Source organism: Poecile atricapillus, chromosome 2, assembly GCF_030490865.1.
Source record: "Poecile atricapillus isolate bPoeAtr1 chromosome 2, bPoeAtr1.hap1, whole genome shotgun sequence".
Classification (NCBI taxonomy): Eukaryota; Metazoa; Chordata; class Aves; order Passeriformes; family Paridae; genus Poecile; species Poecile atricapillus.
In genome coordinates, this window is record NC_081250.1 from 61,833,983 (window position 1) to 61,860,599 (window position 26,617).

Genomic DNA, 26,617 nt, shown 5'->3' on the forward strand with positions numbered 1-26,617 from the left:
GACTCTGTTACAGAAACGTTGATCACACGGAATGTTGTTAATTCATCACAGCTTTGCTAGGCTACTTGTCTTCATTTACCATGAACACAAACAAATTCTACAGACACACCATATCAAATCTGTTCTCCTGAAAAGGAACATTCACTGGTGAAACAAAGAGAAACGTAATGGCAATTAATAAACTAACATTTACTGCACTAATTAGCATCTCCTAGAGGGCTTGATTATGTGTTTACACCAGTTAGATACAGCTCAGTATGAGAAAATACCCACATTTCATACATCAAAAGACATTTCTTTCATATTTCCTCTTCCATTCTTATAGTAGTGAAGTGTGAAGACAAGAGCACGAAGGAAGGTAGAATAATTCATTACCTTGTCTGCTACTGATTTGTACATTCAACAATTTTTTGGAATAAACACAAAGTCATAAATTAGCTTGTAGCAAAACAGAATTAATTGAATGTCTTAGTAGGATCATCAAACCAAGGTTTAAAGTCGATTTATCTGCCTGGGATATTGCTAATTTAGCTTCAGCTCATTAGGGTGAGAGCTGATGCTGTGGATGGGACACAGACTCATGAAAACACACACCAACCCATGTCTTCCCTATGTAGGGACAAAAATAGCTCATATATGTCACACACAAACACATGCATATGCATGTACATGTATTGCCACTCACAGAGAAAAAAAATGTGAGCAATAAAATAAGTACTCTCAAGAAAGGGATTTTATATTAAGGATTTCAAATGGCTCCTGAAGACATCTAGTCATATTTATAAACCTAGATTGTCCCAGCTTCCACTGGATCCTTGTTATTTCCTTAGCTCATGAACAGCATGGATGCCACAATGGATACCAAGACACAGTGTGGTTACATCAGCCCCCTCCACCTAAGAGGCAATATTCCAAGGCTGGAAACAGATGTGGGACAAATAGGACACAGAAGTCAGTACTATTGGTTTGAGAAACATTTTTGGAACAGATAGCATGAAAATCTCTGTGGATACTCCACTATAGACAGAATGTTTCCTGTCAGGAGGGCTTTGGACAATAAATGCTCCAGCTAAGCAAGGCAGATGGAGCGCTGCAGGAGCAGCCTGACACGGAGTGTGCTACCGGCTCCATCATGCCGCTCTTACAGGCAGCAAGTTGGAAGGGTTTCCTGAGCTGGTGTCACAGAGAAGCAGGATTTAACAAGCACCTCAAATGCAGATCAGGTCTTGAAGCTTATCCTAACGCTCTGTGCTCCCAGATGTGTTCTCCAGCAAGAACAAAAGATTTTAATGGGACTAGTGAAATAAAACCCCAAACCATCAGGGCTCAAAAGCAGCTCCCAGTTGTACCAGGCTAAAGGAAAACCCCAAGCAGACAAAAGACAAAATGCAGCCACTGGGTGTGATTAAGTGGAAGGATCACACACATTGCAATTCAAACAAATTCTGGGGAAGGAAAAGGCAACACAGCGCAGCACTTCAGCACAGCTTCACATGAAGTTCGTGATGGTTGCACAGGCTGATGCCAAAGGCCAAACGCAACACCTGGCACATGAACAAAGCCAGTGCACTGAGACAAGCAGTCAGGATATAAATGGCATTTCAAATCTACAAACCAGTGACACACAACTTGCCAGCTGTGAGCATCTCACTTCTGTCACTACATCCCCACCTCATGCTCTTATTCCTCTTTACTGTTTGCATCTTGGGAGGACTTACAGTCTCAGCCAGCTGTGCTGAGAGCCACAAAAGTGTGTGATGGCAGAGTCTGTACCTCACAATCTAGTAAAAGGAGGAAAGCAGCTGCAGCAATGACAAATTAAATGATGAGACCTCTCATACAGGGTCTTAAGTGATAGACTGCTCAAGTTACATCTTTAACACTCTCTTAAGCACAGCAACACATTACTGCTTACACACCTAAAGATTCAGACAGCATAATGATACAGGCAGCAATCTCTAAAAGCACCAATGTTCAGATCCTCCTGAACTGGGCACTCAGAAGTTTTTGATAATGCCAGTAGGTGCCTATGAATGGTTTGCTAAGCAAACTTAATGTAACACCTTCAGGGTGTAGGAGACACTTCAACCAAACTTTTAGTACTTTAGTTTAAGCAGACCCTTAATGACAGTTTTAGTCACAGCCTGTAGATAGAACACTTCTTCATTTACCAGCAGCCTTACCTTTCTTCAGGGGCAAAGAAGTTGCCCTAGAAATCTTCCAGCTTGCCACCACTTTGGTTCAACAAGCTGGCCCTGACACAGACTGTAAGTCTGGTGAGCCTGCCACATCATAAATATGGAGCCAACCACCTCACCTGCACACCCAAGCCATGAGATCAAATTCTGTGAGTGGGTATGAGCAAGCTGTCCTAGGCTCAGTCTCCATTAGGCGAAAGCAATGCCTGTAGGTGATATAAAACATGCAACAAAGGCTGCTGGTGCTCAGGTGACTCCACTGGACATTCAGGCCTGAGTTTTTTCAAGCTGCCAGTTTTCAACAAAACTGGATCAGTTGCTGCTTTTAGATTCCAGGGGACAGTCATGGTAGGAATATTCTTTTTGCATCTCAGTCTGTCCAGAAACTGTGATATCTGCTCCTGCAGTGGAGATTTTTGCCACTTTGAAATCACTGAACTTTTTGTCCTAAGTTTCAAAGATTTCCAAGCACAGCAAGCTAGCTCTCTGAGCATATGTATGCATAAAATTGATGCAAAAACATTTTTGCTCTTTCTTCTTTTTGACCACCTCTCTATTATCCTACTATCCTCTGTCTTTCCTTCTGCATTTACTGATCTGTTTGCTAGAGGCAACACAGAAGCATCTTAAATGGGATATATCCTGCTGGGACAGGGAATATAGCTGGCAGCACCACTGCCTTCTGCTAATGGCCCCAGCTTTCAGTTGTCTTCTCCCTCGCCAGACGTCTGTCCTTCTGTAAGCATGGCTGGCTGCAGTCCATCTGATATGAAGACGATGTCTGGCAGCTCATGCTCAAAATAGACTCTTTGATGTAGCCCCTCATCCTTGCCAAACACCCCAGCACCAGGCTAAGGAAAAGGCAGGGCTAAATTGTGTATACAATTGTATAATACAGGACTAATACAGATATTTGTCCAAATATTCAACCAGCATCAAACCCAGCACCACTAGTTGTAATGGACCAATGCCATTTCACATCAGTCCTCCTAAAAAGGAACAAGCTGCTCATAGCACATTTAGCTGTAGATACAACAGAACTTCTAAAAAATTCTTTATGAAAGACCTATTTCCCTAATACCTTAATCATCCCTCTTTTGGGCAAAATTCCACTTTCATTTTATGGAGGTGATTTAGGACTAAGAAGTCTTAGAAAGAGTCAGCAATAAAGTAGAATCAGGACTGCTCTGAAACCCAGCCCATAAACTGTATTGTTCAGTCTCCAAACTCTCCCATATTATATAGATTTCTGACATGCATCTGTGTGTCTTTTGAATAATATTTGCATTTGTAGTTTCCCATTCTGTGCGCACAAGTTACTGCTTTTCTCTCCCAGAGAGCAGGCAATTGCCTTTGTGCTATGTCTTCCTCCTCTACAGAGGAGAAGGTCCTTCTGGCCCATGGGGTATGGCAGTGAACAGGTTCTGCACACTTCTTTGGCAGCTAATTTTTCAGCTACTTGGAAAAGAAAGAAGAATTTCAAAATATGCCTGCTTGAAGAAAAACAACCTGATTGTTTTCTTGCATTAGAAATGGCCCTGCTTTAGTTAATAAAAACATTGTTTATTTTTGGAGAATTTACATTTGTTGGCAGCTTGAATGTCACTCCAGCTCCACTGCTTCCCTGTCCCTCCCTTTCATGTGATCTGAAAGCAACTTTGGTTTGTTTCTCACTCACAGCAAAGCAGAGCTGCAATAACAGCAAATGGTCCTTGGAAATCACAGTCACATTAGGCTTCTGTTCAAATAGCTTTTAGGGCTGCGATAATAGGAGGCATTCCTAATAACTGGTGACTCAGTGAGACCCTGCACAGAAGGCCTCCAAATGACAGTACACAATTTAGAATTTAATCTAGAAACAGTGGCGGTGATGAGATTCCAGCTGGGGACCTTCTGGTCTGGAGGCCAGCGCTGTAGCAAACAGTGTACAGCAACTACTTTACCCAACCAGAAAGGGGACGAGCCTCTTCTCTTCCCCTGAACTTCACTACGACTTTCAGGGTGGTGTTTGACCCGTGAAGCAGAGAGGGCCTTCACTGCTGCCTTGGCTCTGGAGACTCACAACCCTGAATCATGGCACGTTAAACTGCTAATATGTGGACAGCATCCAGTCATGCAGCATTAATACTAAAGTCAGTTCCTGAACGCTGAATTTCAGCACACTTCGCTTCACAGGCCACCTGTATTGTGCTTTTGGAGTGCCATTGGTCTGCTATAAATCTTGACTGGATGCTCACCCAGAGAGAGCAAAGACAGAGCTCTCCCCATGCTCTCATTTCCACCCAGCACACTACTTATGTCAAAACCACACAATGTTGGCATGACCTGTGATTAGCTACCAAGCAAATGTAAAGAAAAGCCTTCTCTTTTTTTGAGAGGAGAAAGCCATGACTCTGGTGGCAGAAGAATTAAATTTTGTTTCTTAAAATAGAGCCTTTGAACACTTAGTCTTTGCCTTTGTGATGTGCAGAGAGGGGAATGTGGCACGGATTTGCCTTCCCAAGAAGAGCCTTGAGTGGCCACTGGAAAACAGACACAGTGCTTGGGAAGAGAGAGGATGGATGAGGGCCTTTTGGGTACACACACACACCTCCTGCCCTCCTAAAGTTCCTCTGATGTGTCCTGGTAGCATCCAGTAAGAACAACAGGAAAACTCTCACATACAACAGAGAAAGGAAAACTCCAGGAAAAAAGGTTGAAAGGAGAAATTACTACACTCAGAGAATTGGGTCCCACTTAGTGAAAAAAAGCACTGTGGACAATAAACTTCAAATAGCCAGGACAGCATTTACTGACTAGTGGGCAGACAAAACAAATACCAGGACTTTGGAATTATTTTTTTCTTTTTATTATCAGGGGTCTTCCAAAGGGGTGCAATATTTGCTAACATAGAGTAATTTGAGTTACCCACAGATAGTTAAAAAATACAAAGAGTTCATTGTCTAGATATCTCTATTTAAAATAGCTTTGCTTTTGTTCATCAGTGTAAGGCACATGGCTGAGAAGTGGCAAGGTGCCAAAATGAAACTGCTCCTAATTTTCAGAGGAGGCCACTGGCTAATTACACAGACTGCAGGTGTGAAGAGAGAAGCTCAAAGTAATCAATAGTAGTAATTAATCTGCTAGACTGGAGCTAAAGAGCTAACAGCTGGACATCAGAAATGGACACATGCAACAAGATCAGCAATAATTACCTCTTTAAATATTGAATTTCCATAGCAACAATTAAGCATATAAATAAAGGCTTAAAATCAAGGCTCCAAGGCATGATGCTGAATTGCAAACACAACATTCTCCAAATCAACCCTTTTAATAAAACAGTAACAATATGCTTGGGCTGGGTCGACTGGTCTCTGGTGCTAGCAGAAACTCAGTTTCTGCTGCCTCCAGATTTTTTGGCTCTTCCTCCTTGGCTACTTCCAAACCCTCAGGTTCTGCTGTAATTTCTTGTCATCCAACTAGCATCTAAAGAGACCTAGTGCAACACATGCCTGCTACTTACTCCCTCTTTTCTAAGGCTGTCCATGCAACAGCTTTGTTTTTCCCACTCTCTGAAGATGGCTTCCCTTCAGGATTCTCTGCTGAGGCACCATTTACATCAGGCTTGCAGTGTCATCTTGCCTGGGCAGCATCAAATCACTACTGGTAGGTGACCTTATTGCAGCTTCTGCTGGGCTGTCACAGATGGATCAAGGACCACAGGAGCTGCTCTGTTGCTCATTATGTTCTCAGCCATCTGAGATGGCTTCCATGGATCCTGTTCTCTGCAGACTACACCTCACCAGGCAGTAACCACAGACCATGTGACTGCAGTTCAGATGAATTTCAGCATTTAAAGCAGAGGAGGCCAATCTGCCTCCAGCTCCATCCTGCTCATAGCTTTACTCCAGGGATGAGTTTCCTTCTCCTTCACAAGAGTTAAATAGTTAAATTTCCAACATATTTGACAGGCCATATAGTAATTCACACCCCACTAATAAGAAAGAAAAAAAATTTAAATCCACTTGGCAACTATGAACAGAGGCTATATTGAAACACTGTCAGGGACATTCTCCTCTGTACAACTGCTTCAGTACAAGAAAATATAAATCACACCTATAGAAATCCAATATAAAAAAGAAATTCTAAATTACATACTTCATTTTGATCCCTACATTCCCAAAATCAAACTTGGAACTACATGAAAATTTGAGGATCTGTTTTTGCAATTTTTAAATTTTCTGCATTTTAAATATTCCTTTCTCCTATCATTTATAACTTCATTAATCCTGATTTCCAGGATTTATTTTTTCCTTAAAAGAGCTAGAAGTAAGGGACACATTTCTATAGGCTAATACTGGCTCCAGTTAGATAACTCAGATGAGGAACAGAAATGCCTTGAACTTTTCATTGCTTTCAGCAAAACGTTATAAAGATCCACAATAAGTACTCTTAGGGTAGGATAGGGACCTATATTTTTTGCCTCAGAAGGCAGTGGCATTTCATAATTACCCTCATGTATTGATTCCCCCAACCATGTCAGCAATATTTCTGAATCTCCATGGCCTGTAAATACTTCTACACACTGTATTTCAAACTCTTCTGTGGTACAGATTTGTGATGTGCCTGTCATGCTAGGATGTTTTACCAGTGCAGTGCTCTTACAGCTTTAGTACTGACTGTGTTTTCTGTCTAACAAGTGTGCAGCAGTTCAGTTCTCTGTGAACAAACATTCAGGTTGCCAGGTGTTAACAACACATCTAAGTTGAGTTTGCTTTAAAAATTATGCGCTTGGCCCGGTGACACTTTTGACTTTGTACCAGGCGCATACAAACTATTAGCTCAACCCAGCCACTAACCCAAAATCAGCTGGATGAGGATCATCTGCTTCTCTCCCAGGTTTTCATTCATGGAAGAAGCAGCTCAGTTGTCCATAGGTGATGCATCCCTGACACTGAGAAGTGTTTGGGAGAGGCAGAAACACGAAGGAAGCTTCAAGCTCCACTCTGAGCAGCAATCCCATCTGCTCTGGCATCTCAGTGGTTGGTGGCTAAAGATCAACATCCAGGAACCACAGAGGTACCTGGCCCTGGTGAAACACCAGGAAAGGCCAGAGGACACAGGCAGCAAACTCAGCTCCCCAGCAAAAAACAGCTAGAAAAAACCCCATCAGATCCAGCTCTCCAGTGCCTCATATCTTCCATCTTATGAAAAATTATGCGTTTACATGGTATGAAATGCTGCTATTCTGGTTCGGGGACTGAAAACAGAGAGCCCACAGGAAGGCCAGTTCCATGGGGCTGAAGATCAGTGTTTGTTCTTAATTCCACTACAGCTCTCCTGTGACACTTCAGCAAAATTGCTCACACATACCTTGTTGTACCCATTCACAAATACATTGGACAGACATATTAAGAAATGTAATTTTCTTTCCTGAGTCACCTATTTGGTTTTGACAATCGAGGATTTCTTTCCTAGGAAAGTTTGTCTAGATTAGGAAGAGAATTCAAAATTAACCTCCCTTCCCCTAAAATGAGCAGAGTATACACAGTGGGAGCCAAAGTCTGTATTAAGGTCTTTCCCCATCACTGTATAACATTGGTGCTCACTAAATCCGGCACTCGTGTTTCCCAGTTGTTAGAGGATTCCAGAAACAGTACTTGACCCCAGGCCATCCTCAGAGTCTTTTTGCCAGTGACTGTTCTTGTACCATATCAGTAGCTCCTTCACATACAAAAACAAAATTGGAAAAAGCCTGTGAAACACTATTTCTCCCTCCATCATTCGGGATATATCAGGAGTCCCTGTCTGTGACCTGAGGAAACAGGGAAGCAGAGAAAGAGGGATCCTGTCATCTCAAGACACAAACGTAATAACCAGCAGCTATTCACTTTGTCCAACTCTAGGCAGTAAATTTAGGTGCCAACACTGAAGGAGATAAGTCATCCTAAGCTGCCCATATATTGAGAGAGGAAGTTACCCCTCCGAATTTGTGCTCAGAGGAGGATATTAAACTCCTGTTTGCCCTCTTCTCCCTTGTGCACTAAGCCTCCTAAAATGCATGTTATACATGATTCAGAGGTTGATATGTTCTAAGTCAATGTTGGCATATGCTTAAAGGTGGAGTTCAACTGTGTTTTGATAGAGCAGCAATTATTAAAATACAGTGTAGAAAACTGATAGCTTTTAATATAAGTACTGCTGGAAAACAAACTAGGGATGGGAAAGGGATTCTTCAGTTTCTTTTCCATGTAGCTGTCTTTGGGGGAAGAAACCACAATAAGCTGTCAGGTCAGTGTCAGTTCATCAGAAAAAATGCCAAGGCTGCCTTCCCAGGATATTTTGAGAGCATTCACACTGGAAATACACAAGAATAAGAAGTCTCATGACATTTCTGCCAATTCATGTCTGGATTGCATTATCATTTGAGAAGAGCCTGAGTCCCTCCCAGAACAGGGAGTCATTTCCATGAAGAACTGTGAAATGGAGCCAAGGTTTAGGGTGTATCAAGGGGGAAGTCAGTGCAGCCTCAGGCCCCCAGATTGCCCTGCAGCAAGCAGGTCAGCCTCTCCAGGTCCTGCTGCTGGCAGCTGGGGGCAAAGCCAGGAGCCCTCCTTTCTGACTAAAAGCCTTGAGTCTGTTTTCAACACTGAGGTAGGAGCTTAACTTTAAAGACACTTTTCTCAAAACCAGAAAAAATTGGCCTCTCCTAGTTCACATCTCCCTGTCATGGGCATTTATTCAGTCTTACCAAAAAGACCATCTCTGTCAAGAGAAAAGCCCTCCCACAGGGAAATTACCAGAAGAAAAAATTCTAACTTTGCTGCTTTAGCACATAGGATAAGTTTCTGCCTTCCTCTTGACCAGGCAAGGAACCTTGCAGGGCAAATACCTCTCCAGCACTATGAGTTTACAAATTTCCCATCAAGGACAAGCTTGCTCACTAATTTGCAGAATCAAATTGACTTGAGTGAGATATGTAAAGATCATGTACAGGTGTACATATACATATGTATGTATGTATATACACACGTGTGTGTGTGTGTGCACGTGTGCATATACACGCTCACATGTGTAAAATAAACAACCTCATAATTACTGTTTCAGTATACAATAGACTTTCAGAGAAGCTTCGCATTGTTAAAAGGTTAAGCTTAAGTAGCCCTGCTCTCTCTGTTTCCTCCTGGTCAGATTAGGGTTTCCCACTGCATAGCTGGCTCATTAATTCATCCTGTGCTTTCCATACACTCCTCAGCTTTCTCCTCCCACACAGCACTTGGGGCACTCACAAAGAAGTGAGCTTTGTTGCCGGCTGGTGCTGGTGGATCCTGACAAGCACATCCTCTAGCAGGGTCCACGTGTTCCCTGGGCTGGCAGCCAGACAGTAAATTCCAGCCTGACCACCTGCATGTAGCATTCTGAGACATAAAGAGGACGAGGAAGCACAGCATCATGTGCCTACAAGCAAGGACCGTGCTTGATGGCAGGAGAGACAGAAGTTGGCTGCATAAAAAGCTCATAACTCTTTTCCAAGAAAATGCCACCCATACAGAATAGTATCAAGCAAAGGTTTACTAGGTGCTTTTGAAGTCATCTCCAACCCAAAGAAGCCACCAAAATGACCCTACAAATTCCTAAGTATTCTTTAGGTCTGCCTAATTGACCATACGGTCAGTCATCTCCAGAAGAAATGTCTGAAGCAGGACAGCGGTGGAATAAGCACTGAAGTTCCTATTCCTGCATGCTATCATAAGCCACTTGTTTAATAACTTTTGTGAGGATATCCATTTTATCAGACCAGCTAGGCAAAGAGACGTAACATTTCACAGGCATCCATCTCCTTGGATATCTATGAATTAGAAAAACATCATCACATCAGGGAGCTGCTGTTGAGTGTTAAGGTAGAAATGTGTATCAGCGTGACACATCACAGCCTGTAGATATGAAGGAGACATTTCACTAAGGTCACATGTCTAGTGCCAGCAGACAGGCAGCTCCTTGGAGCCCTTGGAAATGACCCAGGGCTTAATACAGACAGCCATTTCAGGGAGACTGACATGATATGATTATTCTCTGTATTGCAGCACAGCTCCACAGCTAAACACACTACTCAGCTCACAAGGACTGAGAATTGAACTAAGTTCTGTTTCCACATATCATCAGCTGAAGTTATTGCATGGCGGGGGGGAGGTTGTCAAAGAAAAAAAACAGGTAGCCAAGTTTTTCCAGACTGGGTAACTTGCACAATACTTGGAGTACCATACTTGGAGATTAAAAACACACACGAGAAGCATAGGAGCATCTACTGTAACTGTGCGAATATCTGGCCTATATAAACCCAAGTCCTCATTTCTGGGTTTGTTGTCTTCCTTCCAAGTATTATTACATCTTCTCAAACTTGAACTGCAAAATACTTTGAGTGGAACATTTCCTACTTTGGTCTTACACAGGATCTAGTGCAATGAGGCTCAAGCCACGATGGTACCATAACACATCTTGGAAACTGCTGTTGGGTACACAATTTATTGCTGCTGTTCTCCTACATGCTGACACAGAGAACACCCAGTTTAAAACAAGATGACAGCTCTAAAGACCCCGGGGTCTTGATTCTCAGATCTTTGTTCTGACCCCTCCTGCCCCACCCTGCCTTACACATCCCCATTCCAAGTTAGTGGGACGCAGAGTAGGGTTGAACCTCTGTATCCCACCAGATGCCACTCAAGTACCTGTTCGTGAACACTTTCTCTTCCCACAGTTTAACATCTTCAGTGCTTAGCAAAACTACATGTGTACAATGCTTGCCATGCTGTTCACACAGGAAATCAAAACTGTTTATTTTTGCAACAGGCAAATTGCGGGCTAATTTATACAGATGTATTTATTCAGTGACTCATTAACAGTAAGTATCACGAACCTAATTTACTGCAACATCAGCCCACAGATTGTGGCAAATTATGTTACAGAGAGAAACAGGACCCAGGTCTGTCAGAACTGACTTTTAGAATTGAGGTTTATTTTTAGCATCCATTTCACAGCCAGCTTTACATCAGCAGGATGGATTTTGTCAGTACACTCTGCCTATGCTTACTCACCTATCTTCAAGTTTTTTTATTAATTTCTGTTCTAGTGACAATTTTTTTGTGTGTGGCAAGATATAAATGTTCCCGTGGATTAAATACAAAAGCAGGGTAGGGTTTGAGTGCTTTAAAAAGCACTTCAGTAAAATGACATCAGTAATTCATTCCTCGTAGCTTTATCAAACCAAGGAAATATTTCTGGGGCAGTATAAGGAAGGGAAATATTTAACTGTTCTAGATTAGCTTTTAAAATTGAGATTTATTTTGCTTAAGAAACAAGTGCAAGCCAAATCTTTTCTTCAGATCCAGTTTGAAAAAAGTTTGTATTTAAGGCACTTGCAGTGCAAGAAGATCAGAAGTGAGGATGAGCACACACACACATGCTGCAAAAGGAGACCAGACTCTTGCCTGTAGTTGTCTAGTGGTCAGAGTATTCACCCTAGAGGCTAAAAAGCATTTTTCTTCCCTCCACCTGATTCAAAGAAATTAAGCCATGCTCCCTAACCATCAGGAGAAAGTTATAACCATCAGGTGGGCTGCAGGGTGTTCAGTTTTTCCTTGATTCTCTCCTATTGGAGCTGTTCCGCTTCCCAATGAATATGTATGAATTCATTAAAAGACAGAAAAAGAGAGACTAATTAGTACACTTAGCTGGGAAGGCTGGTTACCCTGTCCCCATCCCTGCTCTAGTGAATATCTCATTAACTATACAAAGAGGAACCAGGGGCAAAAAACAAGTTATAAACATCCCACTTTCCCAGCCAGAGCATCATATAGCTTAGCAGGCAGAGGTCACATGTGCACATGATTGAGTGCCCTGAGAAGCAGACTTGATACTAAAAGATGATCCACAGTGACCAATCTAACCTCAAAAACCCTTCCCCTCCCCATCTCTAAGCACTTAAGAGGCAGAAAAAAAGGGGAAAGGCAAATGTCCCATTCTGATTTCCAGACACACATTCAGAAATTAAAGTCCCCAAAACCATCAGTGCCTCCCAAAAGCCTCAGACCACAAGTCCTCTTCCTTACTTCTCCAGATCAACACCTGTTAGCTTGATTAGATGCTCCCAGAGTTTTTTAAAATATAAACAATGCATATGTTCTGACTGCTGGGTTTTTCTCTCACCTTGCTTTTCCCAGATTGACACATGCAAGCTTTAGTATAAGCATTCATTTACTGTTTGCATTTAAATTTATACACAACCCATAAAAGATTAATACATATCTATGAGGAAGACTTTTATATCAGTCAGATCAAAATTAATGAAACCAGTCGAGTTAGTAGGTGGTTGGTTTACATGTTTTAATTCTAACATTATCCTATCACGTTATACTACCCTGAAAGTGGTTTAATGTATTTTGTACATGTTGTGAAATGCTTTTGTGGTCTCTTGCCACTGCACCCTGGTGAAAAACGCCCCCTGGTTAGAAGTGTTTGAATAAATTACTAAATCAAGCACAAAGGAAGAAAGCCAGTACAGAAATTGGGGAGTAGGATAAATCAGTGTGAGGAGAGAATATATTCTTAGACACAAAATCCCTTGCATAATACTTTGCTCAATAGTTCATATTTTTCTTTAGCACTGAGGGAAGAGGCTTTTTGCAGATTAGAACATTTTGAGCATTAGACTGAAGGCAGAGAAAGTTTTATTTATAAACAGAACTGCAAAGGAACAATAGGCACTAACATCTGTAGTCATTTGTGAGTTATGTTTCTGAGTGTCAGGCTGAGAATATGAATTATTTCTTTGCAGACCATCTATTTCATCACCCAGTCCAGGTCAATGAAAATAAGAACCCCTGCACTACCTTTATTATTCTTCAAGACTGAACATGTACAAGACAAGGACTTTTTATTTTTCTTTTTTTTATTATTTTTCTTTTCTTTTTTTTTTCAAGAACAGACATTTTATTACTGAAGAGCTTTTAAATCATGGGGGAAGAAAAAATTTCCTCTAACCCTTCTTTTTCTCTCCATTGAAGGTATAAAAACTGTCCTCCACCTGTTAACACTCACAGACCAATAACTTAAATTTTTGGCACTTATTTATGGACTCAATAGATCCATCCACACCTGCTTTTCCCTTAATTAGTTGACTATCCAAAGGCTGCAGACTGGCTGCTGCCAACTTCCTGTGGTAATAGGAAGATTATTTAGGGCTGATGTAAAAGCACAAAATAAATGAATAAATAGATCTCATGCAGAAACACTAACAAGGGAAATATTAACACAAGAGGGAAAATAAATAACAAAAAGTGAAAGGGACATGTATTGCTGGGGAGGGCTGGTTGCTTGGCTTTTATATAGCCAAATCTGAGAAATATTTAAACCTCTAAAACATCTTTAGGGTGACACACAAGCAGTGCAGGGCCCAAGTTCAGTACTCTTGCACTACTTCCGAGGAGTTTGGGATGACCACAGAGGAGGTGAAACCTTTAGCCTCCTCCCTCTACACATTTCAGAGAGCTATTGTGTTGGTAGGAGTCAAACTATTATTAGATCAGCTATTACTCAGAGGGAGGAAAATGCTTGTGAGAGATTTACTTTTCACTGTGCTATCAGCTGAGAAGTTAGAGTAGTAGGCGTTTGAAGACTAAAATGACAGGAACATTGTAAGCACCTAAGCAGGCAGGGATTTTGGGGGGTTTTTTAAGAAAACACTTGAGTCCTATTTTTCCAGGCTAGTAACACAGAGGCACCACTTACTACATTTAGCCAGTGAACATCCTAGTGAAAAGGTTAGTATCTCACTCCCAGATAGGGACAGTGTTGAGGCAATATCCTATTTGAACTTGCACCTAAGCCATTTCTAAGGATGGAATTAACTCTGAACAAGGGCTGCAAGTTGCACAGAATATAGTGGCTTTCTTGAGAGCTCTACTGCTTTTAAGTTCCTGCCTTAACACAAAAGGTGCAGCACCCAGCACAAGGACACCCTCATCCATCTTATACCCTCCAGACCAAGCCGTAATTACAAAATCTGGTCCTACCACTGCTCAGATTGTTCAAAGTTTTATTTTTAGGAGAGCAGCTCCAATAAAGCACTCAAGTCATACTGTTTCTAAGGCTCAAAGGAAAAAAATTGCCTGGTGATGCATGTTAGGACAGGAGAAAAGGAAAACTGTGTAATTAAATACCTGAGGATGAAATAGAACAAGTAGGATAGTAAGAAATAATTACTCATCTGAAGGTTTGCTTTGACCCGCTATTCTGCAGTCACACCTATTTTACTATTATGTTACAATAACCCATTTTGTTCTGCTTCTAGGCTCAGACCTATGATACTACATTAGATGAATTTCCTATGTTGTCCTTTTCTGTTTGGGAAGTAGTATAATTATAGCGACTGATTCGGGAGAGCAACAGTTTGGAAATGTTGCCTGAGGCATACCACAGTCCCATGACTTGTTAATAAATCCCTTCTCTCCCAGGAGCTTTTTTTAGCTCCTTCTTGAAATAATGTTATCACTTCATTGCAACGTTTTCCTCCTATTGCAGGTTTGCCAAAAACCAGGGATAAGAGAAGATGTTCAGGTGCATCTGACATATCAGAGGGCCAGCTTGGCTCACACACAGGCCAGGAAATCTTTCCTGTTAAAAGGTTCAGTCTTCAAAGAGGTCTGAAATCTCTGCCGACTCAGACTACACCTTGCCTGAAGTGCAGGGAGGCAGGATGGAGATGTATCAGCCTCCTGTTGCAGCCCCCACAGGAAAAAGTACTGAAGACTTGGAGAGACAGACCTCAATTTTTAATTCCTTTCCTCTTCTGCTAGCCCACAGACATTTCAAAACACTACTATAATTTCCATTACACAGTAAAAAAATTGATTTTGTTACATTAAAAAGAAAAAAGAATGCAACCACTTGAACATAAGACACCCTATTTCCTTTTTTAGTGATATATATATCAAGTAAAAACCTATATGTTAATTTCAACTGCTTAAGTCACCATTATTTTCAACAACAACCAAAAAAAACAAAAAAAAAAGATTAAAAATACCCATTTCTATTACTATTGAATAAACCTAAGAAAATTCACTGACAAATATCTTTGCTATCAGAAAGCCTGGGCTGCCCAGTAGTATGTAATAGTCTGGATAAGCAGTCCTTTGAAAATAACAAAATTCAGTTGCACAACGGTTTCTTGACCTCAGTTCCCCAAGAACACACTTTGTAGATGCAAGGAAAGGAGGACAGCCACAGATGACCACAGTGAGACAGCATCCAACCCCTTCCTTGTGCCAGTGCGAACTGCACTGCACTGTGCCAGAGGGAAGCTATACACATCTAACCCACACCCAGACACACAGCCTACAGCAGCACCTCACACCAGCACTAAACATAATAAGTCAATTTAATCTTATGCCCTTCTACCATAAAAACCTCATTTCTAGGTACATCTCCTTACTGCATCTTGGTGTTGAAGTGAAATTCTGAAGTTCCCCCACATGCATACACACACACAGGTATGTGCATTCAGCTTCTCTTCTCCCCCACCCTGATTCTTTTTCCTTTTATTCTCCAAGCTCTGCCAAACTCCAGCTAATCCTCCCACCGTTCAATACTGCTCCAGCTAATACAGTGACTGCAGCAGGAGTGGCTGCAGATAATTCCCAGCAAGCAGCACCAGCTCCAGGGGGCCAGAGTCAATGTTTTATTGGCATGTACGTTGATTCTGTGCTTCCTGGATTTTCCATTTGGAAAGGTCTCGGCTAAAACTGGGTGATCTTAACTCTGCATTAATAGATTTTGTTTGGGTTTTTTCCTTATAACTCTCAGAGCTTCTTTGTGGTAAGGTAGCTGTAATTATCTTCAAAGACTTTCTTTCAGAGTTTTTAGCATCTCACATTGCATATCACCTCTAGAATCAAACTGAGATTTGTAAAGCAAATTACATCCCAAATACTGAATGCAGAAAGCTGTAAATGTAATTTGACCAATGAAGACATCTACTTACAAAAAGAGCACATCTCTGCAGCATTACAGAGTGAGAAATCCCAGTGCTAGGTGTGGGGGGAGAGGCTCTGCATGTGCTGGAACACCAGGATGGAGCCAGAATCTCAATGTAGTTTTCAGGCAAACATTTAATTCCTAGGAAGCATACTCCAATCACTTAAAGCAAGGATGATAACTCTGAAGCAGGCTGGAAAGTCGTGGTGGGCTTTCAACCATGACCACTCCTAGGGATGTGGGATAAGTATCCCCCTCCTTTTCTGTCCTTGTGAACAGCCCCACTGACACAGCCCAGTGGGAGGAATTGGTGATTTCCCCACCACCATGAGCTAAGCAGCTCCTTTCCCCAGACCTCCTGGAGCAGGTAGGCATCCCCAAAATCACACTCCTCCCTGGGTCCTAACAAGTGGCCAGCCAGCAAGAGCAGCCACAAAGGAAGCCAAATGGGCCCACCAGGAGCAGCTCAGCACTGTACAAGCACTACCAGGACAGCAGTGCCAGCATTTCACCATCTCAGTCTAGGGAAAAGCCAGGCTGGGGTATGTCACCATCTATAATAAACATCTAGAAGGCCTGGTTGACCACCTGCTTCAATCCTACTTCCTACTAGCACACAGTGTGCCCTGGGGGAGTCTTCTTCAACACTATGCCAAGCTGCAGCATTATGACTTTATTCTGGTGGCTTGGCACATTTTCAAGATTCTCCAAGCCTTGTATAAATGTAAACTTCCCGCTGAGACTGAGAAGAGGGTGAACAAGGTTCTGCAGCTTCTCCTTTTCATCATTGCTCAGTTGTAAACCATTGTAGAGCAGACAAAGAGAGCACACAACCCCATGGGGGCCACAGAGATGAGTGGGCAGTGCCAGCTGACCCTGTATATCTGCTCTCATAAAGGGAAGGCCCCTGTTCACCCCAGGCTTGCAGCATGCCATCAACATCACTGTTCCAGCAGGGCAGAAGGTGGCAACTTCCCCTCCTCCTCCTACTCCAGCCTCCATCACCACCCTTTTCCTTGCCTTTCTCCAAACTGACCACCTCTCCAGCCACAAAGCAAAGGTTTCCTCACACATACCCTGTGAGTGTGTTCTCCCACCCAGTGCCTAGAAGAGTCAGCAACTTGACCCAGCCCAAAGCATTTCATCCCAACTTGTGACAGTGTCCCCATTGTTACTACACAATGGTGGCACACCTGTCCACAGATGAACAGTCACTTACAGGTGATGCCTCTGAGATGGCTTAAAAGTAATCCTAGGTTCAAGCCAGCTATATTATGTATTAAAGCCTGGAGTTGGAGTTTTCCTTAATTGTCACTAAAGAATGTGACAGCCTTCACTAGACCAGGCTAAATGATGTGGACAGAGTAGTTTATACTGATCTTGATCAGAAGTTGCTCATTCAGCAGCACAGGAGATGTCAAAATTTGGCCAAGCAGACATTTCTCCAGAATGACCCAGTTGTTTCAACATTGACAACCATGGGGTAATATGCTGCTTTTTCCTCTTCTCCCTGCCCCTCTGGCTGCAATGTCACTGGAAAGAAAGTTCCCTTATCTAGTAAATAAAACAACCTTTAGTTTTGACTAACTCTTATGAATAAACAGGATGGAGAAAAGCTTATTTCTTGAGAAAATTCTTCTGTGTCCTCTATGTCCTACCCTATCCTGCTGCAACACAACTTGGATTTTAATTCCTCAAATAAAGTGTTTGGCTTCTACATTCCATGCAGAAGTTTTTAAGTAGAGACCACTTTTTATCTATTCGTACAGCTGCTTTCTTACAATTACATTAGCTATCTATTTATTTTCCTGCTTGGGGAAAAAAAAAATTGTCAAACCAAACAACTCACCATTATGTCTTTTAAAGTACATATGCACTTTTCTATAAAGCTCTGGAAATTCTACAGCACTTCATGTCCTTCTTCTCCTAATAAGACTCATTTTAAAGGGCACCAATATTCCCAAAGAAATGGTGCAGCCTTCTCTTACTGCACCAGAAAACACATTTCAAACATAAACAAGCTAGCAGCAACCATATCTTTGTTTGGCAAACGGAGTAGTCTCATCACTTAGTCCTGTTCATAGCAACACACAAAGGAGTACTCTGTAGCCAGGGGTAATAGCTGATCCCATAATCTGGCAGTAACACTTAGAAAGATTAATTACCCTATTAAGATCTTAGACACTACTAAGAAAATCTTTGTATAAACCTTTTAACTCACAACAAATGCAGCATATTTGGTGCCATCAGTTTGTTGCACAATAAAGGTTCTCACCCTCCCACACTTGCTCAGTTTAGTCTCTGTCTCCCATACTATATAAACACACACACACGTGCTCACACACACAGTACTTCTTTCCTTTTTTTTTCCGCTTCTTTTTTTTCCCCTGTTTTCTCAATACAAAGGAATAAAGTACAAGTGTGTTTGGAGCAGATAAAGTAAAGACTCCTTCTGTCCCCAAATTGGCTGCCTCAGAGATTAAGCAGCAAGAGCAGACGCTCGCTGATTCAAAGGCTGCTGCTGTGTCAGAAACCAGAGGCACCTAAGCAGATTCAGGTTGTAAACCCTACACAAATTATATATCCAAAAAAATAAGGAGGGTTAAATTATGAAAGCATGTTATCAAAAGACACCTTCTAAAGTACATGGCTCCTGATTAGCACCATCAGATGCCAATGCAAAATAGCTCGTCACCTTGGCACGGCCTCCCACTTCCACACTATCTCGCTCTCTCACTCTGTCCTTCTCCGCCACTTCGTCACCAGCAAGAAAAGCTGCAACAGTGTGAACAGACTTAGATAAAGCAAATGTGAGGCATCCAGCAATGTTTAAGATCACCATTACTGCCCCGGCTATCCATAAGGCGATTGCATGTGATTAAAGTCTGGCGCAAGGGAAAAATGTGTGCTTCGGGCACAGCCTGTGGGGAAGCAGGCGGGGGCTCTCCTCTGCTGGGAAGCAAGTGGGAGGATGCAGGGAATAACACTTTACCTGCACCCCGCTTCCCTTATTTCCATCTAGGGACTAAGCACCAGATTTTCCACTCAGGGAACACTTTGCCTGAAAGTCAAAGATGCGGTTTAACGTTTCACAGTCCTTTTCTGAGGGAGTGCTTCCAAAAAGAGCATTGTAAAATCTTTGATGCTTCTGTCTTGTAAATGAAGTGATGGGAGCAACTCCTACCCTAGATCCTAAATGCAACAGGCATGAGCAGTAACTTCCAGTTGCCAGCACACTGTCCATACTACAAAAATCACATCTGCTTTGATGCATTCCCCCTGAATGCTTGTTGTCTGAGCTTACTATTTTGATTTCAAAATATATCTGAAGAAGCTGACCTTGGAAACATACCAGGAAACAAAAAATAATAACATTCACATCCTAAAGCATAGTTTTCTTATTGCTCATCACTGCTTTTCTTGATAATTGCCAGGCCCAAGTTTTGTCAAGGATGATATCATTTGTCAGCGGATGGTGAGGGTGGGTGAGGGCCAGTGTTCCTGGTACACAGGGAACATCCTACCAAGAGTTGTCTGAGCATCTTTTGTTATTCCCATCCAACACCAGCCACAGAAGTAACTGCTGCTTTGCAAGTCAGACCCAAGTGCCCAAGCAGACTCGTTGCATTTCCAAAGATTTCCCCACAAATTCTCTCTGTGAGGCATAACCCACTGTGCAATCACACTGTTCATATATAAGCAGTCAATGACATTATTTGCAATAGCCTATGCTGAGGATGACCCATTTCTTCCTCCCTGACATCTGGTAGGTTTTGTGCAACTCAATGGCCAGGACAGAGCGCAGTAACTCTGATAATCTTCCTCTGCCACATCCAGGTCCCTTTCAGTGCCTTATGGCCCGCGCTGCTCCTGCCGCAGCGATTATGGAGACAGCAGTTGTGCTGTAATTAGGATCCTCCAGGGCAAGCCAATCTGAGTTAGCAGCAGAGGCCAGCTGCTCCACTGCCAGCCACATCTTTTTGGCACACCCTCCTCTCGGGCACTCATCCCCTCCTGGAACCCGTCCTCTTCTCCCGAGCACCGGCAATGCTCGGACGGGCTTTGGATGAAGAAATTTGCCTCTTTTCCACCACTGCCAGCCCCATCCAACACTGCAGCCAGATGAGGCTTTCCCCAAGGAAGGCTGAGCCCGGAGCACAGCCCAATACCCCCCTGTCCTGTCCTACAGGGATCTGCTGCTGTTTCAGCCCTTTCATGCTGTTTTCACTGCCAGAAGCCACATTTTGCACAACGCGGATGTGCGCATTTCTTTTTGCATCAAAAGATAAAAGGCGGGAGGAAGGAGGGGGTGCATGTTCAGAACAGTTCTACCCTGTCCTTTTCCCCTCCTGATAATGACCCAGACAGTTACAAGTGTGACCACCTCTGAGTCACACATTAAGAATCTCATTATAGTTCCATCTTTTAATTTTCTCCGGAGTTAGAGTCCTGCACCATTTCTGCCTCCTTTCATTAGGAAAGAAAAAAATGCTGACTATTTTTTGTTTGATTTCTACTGCTACCAACAACACATAATAGCTTGCACTTAAACGCGTAAGTAAATTTTAAAAGAAAAAAATATGGAAAAACCCACACATGTGCCTTTTCTATTGACTTCTTAGTGTCTCTGTTTTTTATCTGTTCAAGCTTGAGCAACAGACAGGCTATGGCCATATTCATTCTTGGTCAGTTTTGCTTCTTATTTTTATTATTATGTTACTTACTGGTTTTATAACTATTACTTCCATCCTGCAGTGAACTGACTTACCTTTTTTCTTTCATTTTAAACATTATTAAAAAAAGTCTTCTGCCATCCCTCAAGAGCACTCCCTCAAAAGCATATCTTCCAAGAGAAGGCAACACCTTTGCCTGCAGCACTTTACAGCATGGTGTTATGACCATGGCCATCGTAAAAAAGTCTAGAGCAGAGATGCACGTTTCACTCTCCTCTTATAGGGACAGTAGCTCATTCTGACATGTCTAATTTAACCAAACCACATCTTGTAGAGAAAATGGATGGTCCCCTTAATCACAGATGGAGGTAAAAACAGTGTAGCTACTCAGTGCCATTCTGGTGACAAAGCTGATTTTAGGTAATTTTCATAATCACAAGTCTAGGGCAGATTGGTAAAGAGCTACCAGGTTTCATTAAGTAGGTTCTGGAAGCAAAGGGAAGTTGTTCTCCAGTACTTTCCATGGGATCAGGTTGTCTTTACAACCATGTTCCCATTCCTAGGTTGAAATTGTTATCATCTTTGTCTTAAACTAATTTCAATTTGCTGTTTTCAATAAAAAAGAAGAGGCTCCTGTGGTGCAGTGCTTCAAGAATACAAAAAAATAAATAAATAAAAAATTGCTATCTGCTTTTGTTAAAGATTAGGTTTCTTTTTTTCATTAAAGTCTGTCGAAGGAAAACAGCCCATCTGCTACAATTCTACATGTTCCTCACCTATTAGGTCCTAAGAGCATCTGCTCTCCTGCCTGGAGTGGAGGAACGGAGCAGAGACCGGAGAGAGCGATAATTCCGTGTAGTTTTCCTCCCTCTAGCGATGGAAACAGAGATTGCGGGTCACCCCCACTCCGAAGGAGGACAAGGTGTAAGGAAATCCCCCCCAGAAGATAATACCTCGCAGTACGCTAGAGGAGCCCGGTGACCTTTCAGACCACCTCCCAGACCCAAGCACACGAGTTGTGTGCCAGGAGACCCCCATGTGCCAGCCCAGGGGCTCAGGAGCCCTGCTGTCCATTCTCCACTTGCAAATACACCCTCTCTGCCAAGAACTGGGGACAGAACTTTCAGCCTTGACCCAAGAGGCATCCAAGTGCGTTTCCTTCCACAGACAAGAACAAAACAGGGTGATAAGTGTGAACTGCTCCGGCTCTTCTGTTGCATTTTGCCTGGGTTTAACGATGGAGGGGCTCATAAAAGAGCATGTGTCTTCACAGGGCTTCTCAAATATTTACAGAATGTATTTGGCATCCCCTGCTAATAATAGCCCAATAGGTCCCCAGATAGAGTGTGAGAGACTGAGGCACTCTTGTTCTGGTTGCTATTTCGCAGCCTTCCCTCACAATGCTGAAAGACTCCTCAGTTCTTGTAAAATGGAATGAGACAGGGAAACAGATTGCAGAGGTTCCCGAAGCTGTTATTTTAGGAAACACTGCTTCATCGGTGGAATTGCATGCTTTCTCCAACCAGAGTTCTGTGAGGTCCACACTTACTTTTCTTCAGCTTACTTGTTGAAATTAAGAACAAAACTTCACAGAAGTGGACAAGTTTGCTAGACAGACTTCTTGGGCTTACTCCTCTGAAGAGAAAATTACTTGTTTTGACCACAATACATTTCTGATACCAGATGCCAGAAAACACGCTTTCAAAGCTCCCTGTCCTTGGCAATGAGCCACGCCAACTAAAGCCCACCTATGCAATGGGCAAAGACAGAGTCTCACCCTTTGCCCTTAGTGTCAATCCTAAACCACCTGGAGCTACTCAGATCAGAGGAAAGCAGTTTATCTCTCATGGTCTGGGATGAGAACAGCCAAATAGGCCTTGTGGAAGTGCTCCCCAGGCAGGGACATACAGGAGAAACTATTTCTCACACCCTTCCTTTGGCTTCTGACACACACACACACACGCACACACACACACACACACACACACACACACACACACACACGCACACACACGCACACACACACAGAGTCCACAGGAGCCTCAAGTTCCCGCTGCAGTAGGAAAAGGAAGTCAACAGCACCAAGCCTCTATGAAATCTCTGTGGGAACAAGGAAAAGGAAAAGGGGTTACTTTGTATTGCCCATTCCTGCAGCAACCCAAACACAGGTCCTGTGCAGGGCTCCCATCCCACTCTACATCTTCCCCCCTCAAAAGCCACACCTCTGGTCTCTCTCTGGAGACCCTCCAGGATCATATCTGTGTGTCCAGAGATAACACCTCAGCTAAGATAGGCTCCAGAGACAGACCTGTACAGCTGGATGGAGATAATCACTCCTGCCTGCACATCACTGATGTACTCAGGGTGCAGAGTCAACAAAGTCCAAACTCCTGCCCTAACAGGGGTAGCCAGTCCCACTTTCACTCTTTGTATCCAGCTGCTAACATTAGAGAGGGACCAGGCCTGCCTCAGCTGCAGGTCTTGCTTGATGCAACAGGGCAGTTACAACCTGCAAATGAGATCCAGGTCTTGACTGTATATTCCCTCTCTTTAAGCTTCACTCAAACCCCCTCAATCTCAGTTTGACTCCAGCACGCAATTAAATTCTGTCCTAAGTGAGGACACTCTTGTGAACTGGGCTCAGAAACACAGTTTGCCCAAAGTGTTTTTTAGAAGCAGCAAACTGAAGAGAATGGCTGCTGTCAGACATGGTGCCAAAGGCATCATCACTGAAAACAGTCCCCCAGGCAGCAGGGCGGGAAGCAGGTTGATCCCAAACTGATCTGGGAAATTTTCTCCTTCCACACATGTACTTTTTGGGTTTTTACCTATATATATATATAATTTTTTTTTATTTTTTTTTTTACCTTCCCCCTTCCTTCCCCCTTCATGGTCGAGGGGGAAGGAAGAAGCAGAAGTCACCACCTGTATTTTGGTGCCAGAAGCATTAACAGCACCGCTCACTGGTAGCAAGGGTGCTCTGTGGGGCACATCAGGGGCTCCAGGAAATCTGGAGCAGGGCCAGCCCTAAAGGAGACACATCTCTCTCCTGTTTTCAAGAGCACAAAGGCAGGCACACCAAGGACAGAACCATATTTTGTATGAAAGTCTTGCATAGAACGGCAAGGCAGCCCAAGCAAGATTTGATGCATAAGAACACACATAAATGCCCTTCACTCCTGGCTTAATGCACAGTCTTTATACCAGGCTGCAAACAAGTACCCTACATCTAAAATGATGGTTCATTACTTCGAGTGCCCCATACAGCACAGGCACTGCACAGAAACCATTTGCAATGCATTTGCTGTTCTCTGTACCATAGTGTTGCTCTGGGCTGATCCCAGGTTCTTACTGGGACAGAAATGTATTGACTCAGAAGCCTACGAAGAGAAATACCCAACAGCTGTGGGCCTGCACCCTTCCCCAGAGCACAGCAAGTGGCACACCGGGAAAAGGGAGGAGATTCTTCTAAACAAGTCTAAAAACTACCCTTAACAGCCAAAAGACGTGTTAACATTGGCACCAAAAAGAAGCAAGGACGAGTCCGCCAGTTAAGGAAAAAAGACATGTAACTGCAGTGGAATTTCTAGGAATAGCTTCATTTCTCGTCTCCCTCAAGAATTCATGTGAAGAGCTGGAAATACAGAGGATGAAGCTAGGCACTCACAGATGTCCCAGGGATGTACTGAGGGATGTGCCAGGGCAGTTTCTCCAGGCACAGTTCCCTGCAGATGGCTGTTGAGTACATCCATATTAGTCCAAGGGTGTTTCTACACACCATCTGAAGTCAAGGAGATGGAGCAGGGTTGCACAAGCAGAGGCTGTACAGAGAGCCTCCAAGGCTTCCCCCTTCCCAGTCACACCCCTTCTTCCCACCTCAACCAGCACTGTCAGTCCCACATACATCATGTAAAGACACTCTGACCATCAGCCCTGTAGAGTTTGCATTGACTGGGCTTTGCTGCATTTGATTTACAAGAACTTATCTGCCTTAAGCACTCTTCCACCACATCCTACAGTGAGAACCACTCACTTCGGCCTGCTGCTGCCTTATCCTCTTGGGCAGGTCCCTTTGCTTAACCATTTTCACCCTGTTGGTCACCATTAGCTTCCTACTAAATCCCAAAAGCTCCTACCGTCAGTCTCCACCATCTGTGACCACTCATCTACTGGCATCCCATAGGACATCCTAAGACTACAATATTGGGAAGAACAGATCCAAAAACCTGGTCAAAATGTGCACATCTGAATCCAAATTACACCTGCTTCCAAAGTAGCCAAGCTCAGTCTCCAAGGACTGATATCACCACAAAGCAGCCTGTGTCATCACAGACTGGAAGACTTCCTGACTGTGGCTATTTAGGTACTGGACCAAATATGCTTTGTCCTTCCCATCCAAGCCAGTACACTCTGTAGCTTTTGGGCTGCTCTACCTTCTCCATTCCCAAATCTATAAGGAAACCTTGGAACAGACCAACACTCCATATCAGCTCAGTTCTTCTGCAGGCAACCTATGTATGAGTGTGAAAGTGAACACATGAGGAAAATGGGAGTTGCAGAACATACATGCATACACTTTTGGCTTCTGTGCATTTGATTCACGATGGTTAAAGCATCACCAAACACACCTCAGCAGCGTTTAACAAACCAAAGATCACTCCTGGTTACTAGATACAGTAATTTTCTACACAGATACTGGGATTTGTCCTTCAGAAAACTTCACAGCCTTGTCATGAATCTCTATGATTTACAGTACCTGCTGCTACCCGGAGCTCACAGATGGAGCGCCAGTACTCCAGACTGACAATACGCAGCCAGTAACACTGAGCAGGGATGTGTCACCTCTATAAAGGTTGAAAATAGGACAAAAATATCAGAGAACAGAATAAACTTCTGATAGAAGCTATTTTAGTCCTCTAATCTGAATACTCGGGTTTAATTTGGTATTTTACATGGGGCCAATTAGGCATCCACACAATGACACGAGGCTGGTTTGCCACTGATGAGTATTCTGGGCTTGTATTTCTTCTGTCAGCACACTTAGTCACTTGTTATTTCATGGTCAGCTTACGGGTATCTTTCCAGGGAGGTAGCAAGGAAGGGAACATATTATCTTATAAAGATATTAATTTAATTTCATCAGGAGACCCTTCTTTCCCACTTACGTTTGCAAGTTTGCTTAACTAGGTTGACTGCCATTTTCAAACACCAGAATTTCAATTTATCTACCAAATTAAACAGTCACCTCTGTACCCCAGGGGAAAGCTGCACAGAGGGAGGAAAAGAGGGAAAACGCGTACACATGGGCACACATGCACACTTTTCTGGCTTACAGAAATAAGGAATAACTTTTTTCTTATAGCAGCATCAGATCATCCAGAAGAAAAAAAAATATAATAATCTAATTGTGGGATTAACCAGATCGATTTAGCTGTTCCAGCAAGGGTATAGGGTGCTCAGAAGGGAACATGCAACTGGCTATCAGTGGAAGTCTCTGCCACATCAGCACTGTGAGCCAGCGTTTCTCCATTTGTGGCACAGCCTGAAAGGGACTGCATGCCTGTCTGTCATGAGCAGATCACTTAAGAAGTGATGAGAAACATTTCTAAAGGAATGATGAGAAGTGTCAAAACATTTTAAGTGTTAAAAGCAACAAAAGATTTGATTTAGAATTTTATTCCTCTATCCAGCCAGAACTATTGTCAGCAGGGATGCCTGACTCTTCTCAAAAAAATTTTG